The sequence below is a fragment of the Euprymna scolopes genome, chromosome 13 (genome assembly GCF_053919585.1).
Source record: "Euprymna scolopes isolate OS-2025 chromosome 13, ASM5391958v1, whole genome shotgun sequence".
In the NCBI taxonomy this organism is placed as follows: Eukaryota; Metazoa; Mollusca; class Cephalopoda; order Sepiida; family Sepiolidae; genus Euprymna; species Euprymna scolopes.
Window position 1 is genome coordinate 145770841 of NC_136494.1, and position 14557 is coordinate 145785397.

Sequence of the window (14557 nt, forward strand, 5' to 3'; positions counted from 1 at the left end):
GTCTTCTATATAATAATAAAAAATTCCATGGTCTTCTATATAATAATAAAAAATCCCATGGTCTTCTATATAATAATAATAAAAAATGCCATGGTCTTCTATATAATAATAAAAAATCCCATGGTCTTCTATATAATAATAAAAAAAATCCCATGGTCTTCTATATAATAATAAAAGATCCTATGGTCTTCTATAAAATAATAAAAAAAAACCATGGACTTCTATATAATAATAAAAAATCCCATGGTCTTCTATATAATAATAAAAAAAAATTCTATTGTCTTCTATATAATAATAAAAAAATCCCATGGTCTTCTATATAATAATAAAAAAATTCCATGGTCTTCTATGTAATAATAAAAAAAATTCCATGGTCTTCTATATAATAATAAAAAAATTCCATGGTCTTCTATATAATAATAATAAAAAATTCCATGGTCTTCTATATAATAATAAAAAAATTCCATGGTCTTCTATATAATAATAAAAAAATTCAATGGTCTTCTATATAATAATACAAAAAAAATTCCATGGTCTTCTATATAATAATAAAAAAATCCCATGGTCTTCTATATAATAATACAAAAAAAATTCCATGGTCTTCTATATAATAATAAAAAAATTCCATGGTCTTCTATATAATAATAAAAAAATTCCATGGTCTTCTATATAATGATTAAAAAAAATTCCATGGTCTTCTATATAATAAAAACAAATTCCGTGGTCTTCTATATAATAATAAAAAAATTCCATGGTCTTCTATATAATAATAAAACAAAATTCCATGGTCTTCTATATAATTATAAAAAAAGTCCATGGTCTTCTATATAATAATAAAAAATTCCATGGTCTTCTATATAATAACAACAAAAAATTCCATGATCTTCTATACAATGATAAAATAAATTCCATAGTCTGCTATATAATAACAAAAAAATCCCATGGTCTTCTATATAATAATAATACAAAATCCCATGGTCTTCTATATAATAATAATAAAAAATTCCATGGTCTTCTATATAATAATAATAAAAAATTCCATGGTCTTCTATATAATAATAATAAAAAATCCCATGGTCTTCTATACAATAATAAAATAAATTCCATGGTCTTCTATATAATCATAAACAAAAATCCCATGGTCTTCTATATAATAATAAAAAAAATCCCATGGTCTTCTATATAATCATAAAAAAAGTCCATGGTCTTCTATATAATAATAAAAAATTCCATGGTCTTCTATATAATAATAAAAAAAAATTCCATGGTCTTCTATACAATAATAAAATAAATTCCATGGTCTTCTATATAATAATAAAAACATCCCATGGTCTTCTATATAATAATAAAAAAAAATTCCATGGTCTTCTATATAATAATAAAAAAATCCCATGGTCTTCTATATAATAATAAAAAAAAATCCCATGGTCTTCTATATAATAATAAAAAAAATCCCATGGTCTTCTATATAATAATAATAAAAAATCCCATGGTCGTCTATATAAAAATAATAATAATAAATCCAATGGTCTTCTATATAATAATAAAAAATTCCATGGTCTTCTATATAATAATAAAAAATTCCATGGTCTTCTATATAATAATAAAAAATCCCATGGTCTTCTATATAATAATAATAAAAAATTCCATGGTCTTCTATATAATAAAAAAAATCCCATGGTCTTCTATATAATAATAATAATAATAAATCCCATGGACTTCTATATAATAAAAAAAAAATCCCATGGTCTTCTATATAATAATAAAAAAATTCCATGGTCTTCTATATAATAATAATAATAAATCCCATGGTCTTCTATATAAAAATAATAAAAAAATCACATGGTCTTCTATATAATAATAAAACAAAATTCCATGGTCTTCTATATAATAATAATAATAATAATAAATCCCATGGTCTTCTATATAATAATAAAAAATCCCATGGTCTTCTATATAATAATAATAAAAAATCCCATGGTCTTCCATATAATCATAAAAAATTCCATGGTCTTCTATATAATCATAAAAAATTCCATGGTCTTCTACATAATAATAACAAAATCCCATGGTCTTCTATAATAAAAAATCCCATGGTCTTCTATATAATAATAATAAAAAATCCCATGGTCTTCTATATAATAATAAAAAATCCCATGGTCTTCTAGATAATAAAAAAAAAATCCCATGGTCTTCTATATAATAATAATAAAAAATCCCATGGTCTTCTATATAATAATAATAAAAAATCCCATGGTCTTCTATATAATAATAATAAAAAATCCCATGGTCTTCTATATAATAATAATAAAAAATCCAGTGGTCTTCTATATAATAATAATAAAAAATCCCATGGTGTTCTATATAATAAAAAAAATTCCATGGTCTTCTATATAATAATAAAAAATCCCATGGTCTTCTATATAATAATAATAAAAAATCCCATGGTCTTCTATATAATAATAAAAAATCCCATGGTCTTCTAGATAATAAAAAAAAAATCCCATGGTCTTCTATATAATAATAATAAAAAATCCCATGGTCTTCTATATAATAATAATAAAAAATCCCATGGTCTTCTATATAATAATAATAATAAATCCCATGGTTTTCTATATAATAATAATAAAAAATCCCATGGTCTTCTATATAATAATAAAAAATTCCATGGTCTTCTATATAATAATAATAAAAAATCCCATGGTCTTCTATATAATAATAAAAAAAATTCCATGGTCTTCTATATAATGATAAAAAAAATTCCATGGTCTTCTATATAATAATAAAAAAAATCCCATGGTTTTCTATATAATAATAAAAAACTCCCATGGTCTTCTATATAATAATAATAATAAAAAATCCCATGGTCTTCTATATAATAATAAAAAAATCCCATGGTCTTCTATATAATAATAAAAAATTCCATGGTCTTCTATATAATAATAAAAAATTCCATGGTGGTCTATATAATATTAAAAAATCCCATGGTCTTCTATATAATAATAAAAAATCCCATGGTCTTCTATATAATAATAAAAAAAAATTCCATTGTCTTCTATATAATAATAATAAAAAATCCCATGGTCTTCTATATAATAATAATAAAAAATCCAATGGTCTTCTATGTAATAGTAATAAAAAATCCCATGGTCTTCTATATAATAATAACAATAATAAATCCAATGGTCTTCTATATAATAATAAAAAATTCCATAGTCTTCTATATATTAATAAAAAATTCCATGGTCTTCTATATAATAATATAAAATCCCATGGTCTTCTATATAATAATAATAATAAATTCCATGGTATTCTATATAATAATAAAAAATCCCATGGTCTTCTATATAATAGTAATAAAAAATCCCATGGTCTTCTATATAATAATAAAAGATCCTATGGTCTTCTATAAAATAATTAAAAAAAAACATGGTCTTCTATATAATAATAAAAAATCCCATGGTCTTCTATATAATAATAATAAAAAAATTCTATTGTCTTCTATATAATAATAAAAAAATCCCATGGTCTTCTATATAATAATAAAAAAATTCCATGGTCTTCTATGTAATAATAAAAAAATTCCATGGTCTTCTATATAATAATAACAAAAAATTCCATGGTCTTCTATATAAAAATAAAATATCCCATGGTCTTCTATATAATAATAAACAAAAAAATCCCATGGTCTTCTATATAATAATAAAACAATACCATGGTCTTCTATATAATAATAAAAAAAATCCCATGGTCTTCTTTATAATAATAATAAAAAATCCAATGGTCTTCTATGTAATAGTAATAAAATATCCCATGGTCTTCTATATAATAATAATAAAAAATCCCATGGTCTTCTATATAATAATAAAAAATTCCATGGTCTTCTATATAATAATAATAAAAAATCCCATGGTCTTCTATACAATAATAAAAAAAATTCCATGGTCTTCTATATAATGATAAAAAAAATTCCATGGTCTTCTATATAATAATAAAAAAATCCCATGGTTTTCTATATAATAATAAAAAAATCCCATGGCCTTCTATATAATAATAATAAAAAATCCCATGGTCTTCTATATAATAATAAAAAAATCTCATGGTCTTCTATATAATAATAAAAAATTCCATGGTCTTCTATATAATAATAAAAAATTCCATGGTGGTCTATATAATATTAAAAAATCCCATGGTCTTCTATATAATAATAAAAAATCCCATGGTCTTCTATATAATAATAAAAAAAAATTCCATTGTCTTCTATATAATAATAATAAAAAATCCCATGGTCTTCTATATAATAATAAAAAAATCCCATGGTCTTCTATATAATAATAAAAAAATCCCATGGTCTTCTATATAATAATAAAAAAAATCCCATGGTCTTCTATATAATAATAATAAAAAATCCAATGGTCTTCTATGTAATAGTAATAAAAAATCCCATGGTCTTCTATATAATAATAACAATAATAAATCCAATGGTCTTCTATATAATAATAAAAAATTCCATAGTCTTCTATATATTAATAAAAAATTCCATGGTCTTCTATATAATAATATAAAATCTCATGGTCTTCTATATAATAATAATAATAAATTCCATGGTATTCTATATAATAATAAAAAATCCCATGGTCTTCTATATAATAATAATAAAAAATCCCATGGTCTTCTATATAATAATAAAAGATCCTATGGTCTTCTATAAAATAATTAAAAAAAAACATGGTCTTCTATATAATAATAAAAAATCCCATGGTCTTCTATATAATAATAAAAAAAAAATTCTATTGTCTTCTATATAATAATAAAACAATCCCATGGTCTTCTATATAATAATAAAAAAATTCCATGGTCTTCTATGTAATAATAAAAAAATTCCATGGTCTTCTATATAATAATAAAAAAAAATTCCATGGTCTTCTATATAAAAATAAAATATCCCATGGTCTTCTATATAATAATAAAAAAAAATCCCATGGTCTTCTATATAATAATAAAACAATACCATGGTCTTCTATATAATAATAAAAAAAATCCCATGGTCTTCTATATAATAATAATAAAAAATCCAATGGTCTTCTATGTAATAGTAATAAAACATCCCATGGTCTTCTATATAATAATAATAAAAAATCCCATGGTCTTCTATATAATAATAAAAAATTCTATGGTCTTCTATATAATAATAATAAAAAATCCCATGGTCTTCTATATAATGATAAAAAAAATTCCATGGTCTTCTATATAATAATAAAAAAATCCCATGGTTTTCTATATAATAATAAAAAAATCCCATGGCCTTCTATATAATAATAATAAAAAATCCCATGGTCTTCTATATAATAATAAAAAAATCCCATGGTCTTCTATATAATAATAAAAAATTCCATGGTCTTCTATATAATAATAAAAAATTCCATGGTGGTCTATATAATATTAAAACATCCCATGGTCTTCTATATAATAATAAAAAATCCCATGGTCTTCTATATAATAATAAAAAAAAATTCCATTGTCTTCTATATAATAATAATAAAAAATCCCATGGTCTTCTATATAATAACAATAAAAAATCCCATGGTCTTCTATATAATAATAAAAAATTCCATGGTCTTCTATATAATAAAAAATTCCATGGTCTTCTATATAATAATAAAAAAAAATCCCATGGTCTTCTATATAATAAAAAAGAAATTCCATGGTCTTCTATATAATAATAAAAAAAATCCCATGGTCTTCTATATAATAATAATAAAAAATCCAATGGTCTTCTATATAATAATAATAAAAATCCCATGGTCTTCTATATAATAATAATAAAAAATCCCATGGTCTTCTATATAATAATAAAAAATTCCATGGTCTTCTATATAATAATAAAATATCCCATGGTCTTCTATATAATAATAAAAAACTCCATAGTCTTCTATGTAATAATAAAAAAAAATTCCATGGTCTTCTATATAATAATAATAAAAAATCCCACGGTCTTCTATATAATAAAAAAAATTCCATGGTCTTCCATATAATAATAATAAAAATTCTGTGGTCTTCTATATAATAATAATAAAAAATCCCATGGTCTTCTATATAATAAAAAAAAAATCCCACGGTCTTCTATATAATAATAAAAAAATTCCATGGTCTTCTATATAATAATAAAAAATTCCATGGTCTTCTATATAATAATAAAAAATTCCATGGTCTTCTATATAATAATAATAATAACAAATCCCATGGTCTTCTATATAATAATAAAAAAAATTCCATGGTCTTCTATATAATAATAAAAAATTCCATGGTCTTCTATATAATAATAAAGAAAATCCCATGGTCTACTATATAATAATAAAAAAAAATCCAGTGGTCTTCTATATAATAATAATAAAAAATCCCATGGTCTTCTATATAATAATAAAAAATCCCATGGTCTTCTATATAATTATAATAAAAAATCCCATGGTCTTCTATATAATAATAAAAAATTCCATGGTCTTCTATATAATAATAATAAAAAATCCAGTGGTCTTCTATATAATAATAATAAAAAATCCCATGGTGTTCTATATAATAAAATAAAACAATTCCATGGTCTTCTATATAATAATAAAAAATCCCATGGTCTTCTATATAATAATAATAAAAAATCCCATGGTCTTCTATATAATAATAAAAAATCCCATGGTCTTCTAGATAATAAAAAAAAAAATCCCATGGTCTTCTATATAATAATAATAAAAAATCCCATGGTCTTCTATATAATAATAATAAAAAATCCCATGGTCTTCTATATAATAATAATAATAAATCCCATGGTCTTCTATATAATAATAATAAAAAATCCCATGGTCTTCTATCTAATAATAAAAAATTCCATGGTCTTCTATATAATAATAATAAAAAATCCCATGGTCTTCTATATAATAATAAAAAATTCCATGGTCTTCTATATAATAATAATAAAAAATCCCATGGTCTTCTATATAATAATAAAAAAAATTCCATGGTCTTCTATATACTGATAAAAAAAATTCCATGGTCTTCTATATAATAATAAAAAAAATCCCATGGTTTTCTATATAATAATAAAAAAATCCCATGATCTTCTATATAATAATAATAATAAAAAATCCCATGGTCTTCTATATAATAATAAAAAAATCCCATGGTCTTCTATATAATAATAAAAAATTCCATGGTCTTCTATATAATAATAAAAAATTCCATGGTGGTCTATATAATATTAAAAAATCCCATGGTCTTCTATATAATAATAAAAAATCCCATGGTCTTCTATATAAGAATAAAAAAAAATTCCATTGTCTTCTATATAATAATAATAAAAAATCCCATAGTCTTCTATATAATAATAAAAAAATCCCATGGTCTTCTATATAATAATAAAACAATCCCATGGTCTTCTATATAATAATAAAAAAAATCCCATGGTCTTCTATATAATAATAATAAAAAATCCAATGGTCTTCTATGTAATAGTAATAAAAAATCCCATGGTCTTCTATATAATAATAACAATAATAAATCCAATGGTCTTCTATATAATAATAAAAAATTCCATAGTCTTCTATATAATAATAAAAAATTCCATGGTCTTCTATATAATAATATAAAATCCCATGGTCTTCTATATAATAATAATAAAAAATTCCATGGTATTCTATATAATAATAAAAAATCCCATGGTCTTCTATATAATAATAATAAAAAATCCCATGGTCTTCTATATAATAATAAAAGATCCTATGGTCTTCTATAAAATAATAAAAAAAAAACCATGGTCTTCTATATAATAATAAAAAATCCCATGGTCTTCTATATAATAATAAAAAAAAAATTCTATTGTCTTCTATATAATAATAAAAAAATCCCATGGTCTTCTATATAATAATAAAAAAATTCCATGGTCTTCTATGTAATAATAAAAAAATTCCATTGTCTTCTATATAATAATAAAAAAAAATTCCATGGTCTTCTATATAAAAATAAAATATCCCATGGTCTTCTATATAATAATAAAAAAAAATCCCATGGTCTTCTATATAATGATAAAACAATACCATGGTCTTCTATATAATAATAAAAAAAATCCCATGGTCTTCTATATAATAATAATAAAAAATCCCATGGTCTTCTATGTAATAGTAATAAAACATCCCATGGTCTTCTATATAATAATAACAATAATAAATCCAATGGTCTTCTATATAATAATAAAAAATTCCATAGTCTTCTATATAATAATAAAAAATTCCACGGTCTTCTATATTATAATAAAAAATCCCATGGTCTTCTATATAATAATAATAAAAAATGCCATGGTCTTCTATATAATAATAAAAAAAATCCCATGGTCTTCTATATAATCATAAAAAAATCCATGGTCTTCTATATAATAATAAAAAATTCCATGGTCTTCTATATAATAATAAAAAAAAATTCCATAGTCTTCTATACAATAATAAAATAAATTCCATGGTCTTCTATATAATAATAAAAAAAATCCCATGGTCTTCTATATAATAATAAAAAAAATTCCATGGTCTTCTATATAATAATAAAAACATCCTATGATCTTCTATATAATAATAAAAAAAAATTCCATGGTCTTCTATATAATAATAAAAAAATCCCATGGTCTTCTATATAATAATAAAAAAAAAATCCCATGGTCTTCTATATAATAATAAAAAAAATCCCATGGTCTTCTATATAATAATAATAAAAAATCCCATGGTCGTCTATATAAAAATAATAATAATAAATCCAATGGTCTTCTATATAATAATAAAAAATTCCATGGTCTTCTATATAATAATAAAAAATTCCATGGTCTTCTATATAATAATAAAAAATCCCATGGTCTTCTATATAATAATAATAAAAAATTCCATGGTCTTCTATATAATAATAAAAAATCCCATGGTCTTCTATATAATAATAATAATAATAATAAATCCCATGGACTTCTATATAATAAAAAAAAATCCCATGGTCTTCTATATAATAATAAAAAAATTCCATGGTCTTCTATATAATAATAATAATAAATCCCATGGTCTTCTATATAAAAATAATAAAAAATCACATGGTCTTCTATATAATAATAAAACAAAATTCCATGGTCTTCTATATAATAATAATAATAATAATAAATCCCATGGTCTTCTATATAATAATAAAAAATCCCATGGTCTTCTATATAATAATAATAAAAAATCCCATGGTCTTCCATATAATCATAAAAAATTCCATGGTCTTCTATATAATCATAAAAAATTCCATGGTCTTCTACATAATAATAACAAAATCCCATGGTCTTCTATAATAAAAAATTCCATGGTCTTCTATATAATAATAATAAAAAATCCCATGGTCTTCTATATAATAATAAAAAATCCCATGGTCTTCTAGATAATAAAAAAAAATCCCATGGTCTTCTATATAATAATAATAAAAAATCCCATGGTCTTCTATATAATAATTATAAAAAATCCCATGGTCTTCTATATAATAATAATAAAAAATCCCATGGTCTTCTATATAATAATAATAAAAAATCCCATGGTCTTCTATATAATAATAAAAAATTCCATGGTCTTCTATATAATAATAATAAAAAATCCCATGGTCTTCTATAAAATAATAAAAAAAATTCCATGGTCTTCTATATAATGATAAAAAAAATTCCATGGTCTTCTATATAATAATAAAAAAATCCCATGGTTTTCTATATAATAATAAAAAAATCCCATGGCCTTCTATATAATAATAATAAAAAATCCCATGGTCTTCTATATAATAATAAAAAAATCCCATGGTCTTCTATATAATAATAAAAAATTCCATGGTCTTCTATATAATAATAAAAAATTCCATGGTGGTCTATATAATATTAAAACATCCCATGGTCTTCTTTATAATAATAAAAAATCCCATGGTCTTCTATATAATAATTAAAAAAAATTCCATTGTCTTCTATATAATAATAATAAAAAATCCCATGGTCTTCTATATAATAACAATAAAAAATCCCATGGTCTTCTATATAATAATAAAATATCCCATGGTCTTCTATATAATAATAAAAAACTCCATAGTCTTCTATGTAATAATAAAAAAAATTCCATGGTCTTCTATATAATAATAATAAAAAATCCCACGGTCTTCTATATAATAAAAAAAATTCCATGGTCTTCCATATAATAATAATAAAAATTCTTTGGTCTTCTATATAATAATAATAAAAAATCCCATGGTCTTCTATATAATAAAAAAAAAATCCCACGGTCTTCTATATAATAATAAAAAAATTCCATGGTCTTCTATATAATAATAAAAAATTCCATGGTCTTCTATATAATAATAAAAAATTCCATGGTCTTCTATATAATAATAATAACAAATCCCATGGTCTTCTATATAATAATAAAAAAAATTCCATGGTCTTCTATATAATAATAAAAAAAATTCCATGGTCTTCTATATAATAATAAAGAAAATCCCATGGTCTACTATATAATAATAATAAAAAATCCAGTGGTCTTCTATATAATAATAATAAAAAATCCCATGGTCTTCTATATAATAAAAAAAGTCCCATGGTCTTCTATACATTAATAAAAAATCCCATGGTCTTCTATATAATTATAATAAAAAATCCCATGATCTTCTATATAATAATAAAAAATTCCATGGTCTTCTATATAATAATAATAAAAAATCCAGTGGTCTTCTATATAATAATAATAAAAAATCCCATGGTGTTCTATATAATAAAAAAAATTCCATGGTCTTCTATATAATAATAAAAAATCCCATAGTCTTCTATATAATAATAATAAAAAATCCCATGGTCTTCTATATAATAATAAAAAATCCCATGGTCTTCTAGATAATAAAAAAAAAATCCCATGGTCTTCTATATAATAATAATAAAAAATCCCATGGTCTTCTATATAATAATAATAAAAAATCCCATGGTCTTCTATATAATAATAATAATAAATCCCATGGTCTTCTATATAATAATAATAAAAAATCCCATGGTCTTCTATATAATAATAAAAAATTCCATGGTCTTCTATATAATAATAATAAAAAATCCCATGGTCTTCTATATAATAATAAAAAAAATTCCATGGTCTTCTATATAATGATAAAAAAAATTCCATGGTCTTCTATATAATAATAAAAAAAATCCCATGGTTTTCTATATAATAATAAAAAAATCCCATGGTCTTCTATATAATAATAATAATAAAAAATCCCATGGTCTTCTATATAATAATAAAAAAATCCCATGGTCTTCTATATAATAATAAAAAATTCCATGGTCTTCTATATAATAATAAAAAATTCCATGGTGGTCTATATAATATTAAAAAATCCCATGGTCTTCTATATAATAATAAAAAATCCCATGGTCTTCTATATAATAATAAAAAAAAATTCCATTGTCTTCTATATAATAATAATAAAAAATCCCATGGTCTTCTATATAATAACAATAAAAAATCCCATGGTCTTCTATATAATAATAAAAAATTCCATGGTCTTCTATATAATAATAAAAAATTCCGTAGTCTTCTATATAATAATAATAAAAAATCCCATGGTCTTCTATATAATAATAATAAAAAATCCCATGGTCTTCTATATAATAATAAAAAAAATCCCATGGTCTTCTATATAATAATAATAACAGATCCCATGGTCTTCTATATAATAATAAAAAATTCCATGGTCTTCTATATAATAATAAAATATCCCATGGTCTTCTATATAATAATAAAAAACTCCATAGTCTTCTATATAATAATAAAAAAAGATTCCATGGTCTTCTATCTAATAATAATAAAAAATCCCACGGTCTTCTATATAATAATAAAAAATTCCATGGTCTTCCATATAATAATAATAAAAATTCTGTGGTCTTCTATATAATAATAATAAAAAATCCCATGGTCTTCTATATAATAAAAAAAAAATCCCACGGTCTTCTATATAATAATAAAAAAATTCCATGGTCTTCTATATAATAATAAAAAATTCCATGGTCTTCTATATAATAATAAAAAATTCCATGGTCTTCTATATAATAATAATAAAAAATTTCATAGTCTTCTATATAATAATAAAAAAATTCCATGGTCTTCTATATAATAATAAAAAATTACATGGTCTTCTATATAATAATAATAAAAAATCCCATGGTCTTCTATATAATAATAAAAAAATTCCATGGTCTTCTATATAATAATAATACAAAATTCCATGGTCTTCTATATAATAATAAAAAAAAATACCATGGTCTTCTATATAATAATAAAAAAAAATTCCATGGTCTTCTATATAATAATAAAAAAAAATTCCATGGTCTTCTGTATAATAACATTACAAAATCCTATGGTCTTCTATATAATAATAATAAAAAATCCCATGGTCTTCTATATAATAATAAAAAATTCCATGGTCTTCTATATAATAATTTAAAATTCAATGGTCTTCTATATAATAATAAAAATCCCATGGTCTTCTATATGATAATAAAAAATCCCATGGTCTTCTATATAATAATAAAAAAAATTCCATGGTCTTCTATATAATTATAAAAAATTCCATGGTCTTCTATATAATAATAATAAAAAATCCCATGGTCTTCTATATAATAATAAAAAATCCCATGGTCTTCTATATAATAATAATAAAAAATCCCATGGTCTTCTATATAATAATAATAAAAAATTCCATGGTCTTCTATATAATAATAATAAAAAATCCCATGGTCTTCTATATAATAATAAAAAGTCCCATAGTCTTCTATATAATAATAATAAAAAAATCCCATGGTCTTCTACATAATAATAAAAAAGTCCATGGTCTTCTATATAATAATAAAAAATTCCATGGTCTTCTATATAATAATAAACAAAAATTCCATGGTCTTCTATATAATAATAAAAAATCCCATGGTCTTCTATATGATAATAAAAAAAAATTCCATGGTCTTCTATATAATAATAATAAAAAATCCCATGGTCTTCTATATAATAATAATAAAAAATCCCATGGTCTTCTATATAATAATAAAAAATTCCATGGTCTTCTATATAATAATAAAAAATTCCGTGGTCTTCTATATAATAATAATAAAAAATCCCATGGTCTTCTATATAATAATAATAAAAAATCCAATGGTCTTCTATATAATAATAAAAAAAATCCCATGGTCTTCTATATAATAATAATAACAGATCCCATGGTCTTCTATATAATAATAAAAAATTCCATGGTCTTCTATATAATAATAAAATATCCCATGGTCTTCTATATAATAATAAAAAACTCCATAGTCTTCTATATAATAATAAAAAAAGATTCCATGGTCTTCTATCTAATAATAATAAAAAATCCCACGGTCTTCTATATAATAATAAAAAATTCCATGGTCTTCCATATAATAATAATAAAAATTCTGTGGTCTTCTATATAATAATAATAAAAAATCCCATGGTCTTCTATATAATAAAAAAAAAATCCCACGGTCTTCTATATAATAATAAAAAAATTCCATGGTCTTCTATATAATAATAAAAAATTCCATGGTCTTCTATATAATAATAAAAAATTCCATGGTCTTCTATATAATAATAATAAAAAATTTCATAGTCTTCTATATAATAATAAAAAAATTCCATGGTCTTCTATATAATAATAAAAAATTACATGGTCTTCTATATAATAATAATAAAAAATCCCATGGTCTTCTATATAATAATAAAAAAATTCCATGGTCTTCTATATAATAATAATACAAAATTCCATGGTCTTCTATATAATAATAAAAAAAAATACCATGGTCTTCTATATAATAATAAAAAAAAATTCCATGGTCTTCTATATAATAATAAAAAAAAATTCCATGGTCTTCTGTATAATAACATTACAAAATCCTATGGTCTTCTATATAATAATAATAAAAAATCCCATGGTCTTCTATATAATAATAAAAAATTCCATGGTCTTCTATATAATAATTTAAAATTCAATGGTCTTCTATATAATAATAAAAATCCCATGGTCTTCTATATGATAATAAAAAATCCCATGGTCTTCTATATAATAATAAAAAAAATCCCATGGTCTTCTATATAATTATAAAAAATTCCATGGTCTTCTATATAATAATAATAAAAAATCCCATGGTCTTCTATATAATAATAAAAAATCCCATGGTCTTCTATATAATAATAATAAAAAATCCCATGGTCTTCTATATAATAATAATAAAAAGTCCCATGGTCTTCTATATAATAATAATAAAAAAATCCCATGGTCTTCTACATAATAATAAAAAAGTCCATGGTCTTCTATATAATAATAAAAAAATCCATGGTCTTCTATATAATAATAAACAAAAATTCCATGGTCTTCTATATAATAATAAAAAATCCCATGGTCTTCTATATGATAATAAAAAAAAATTCCATGGTCTTCTATATAATAATAATAAAAAATCCCATGGTCTTCT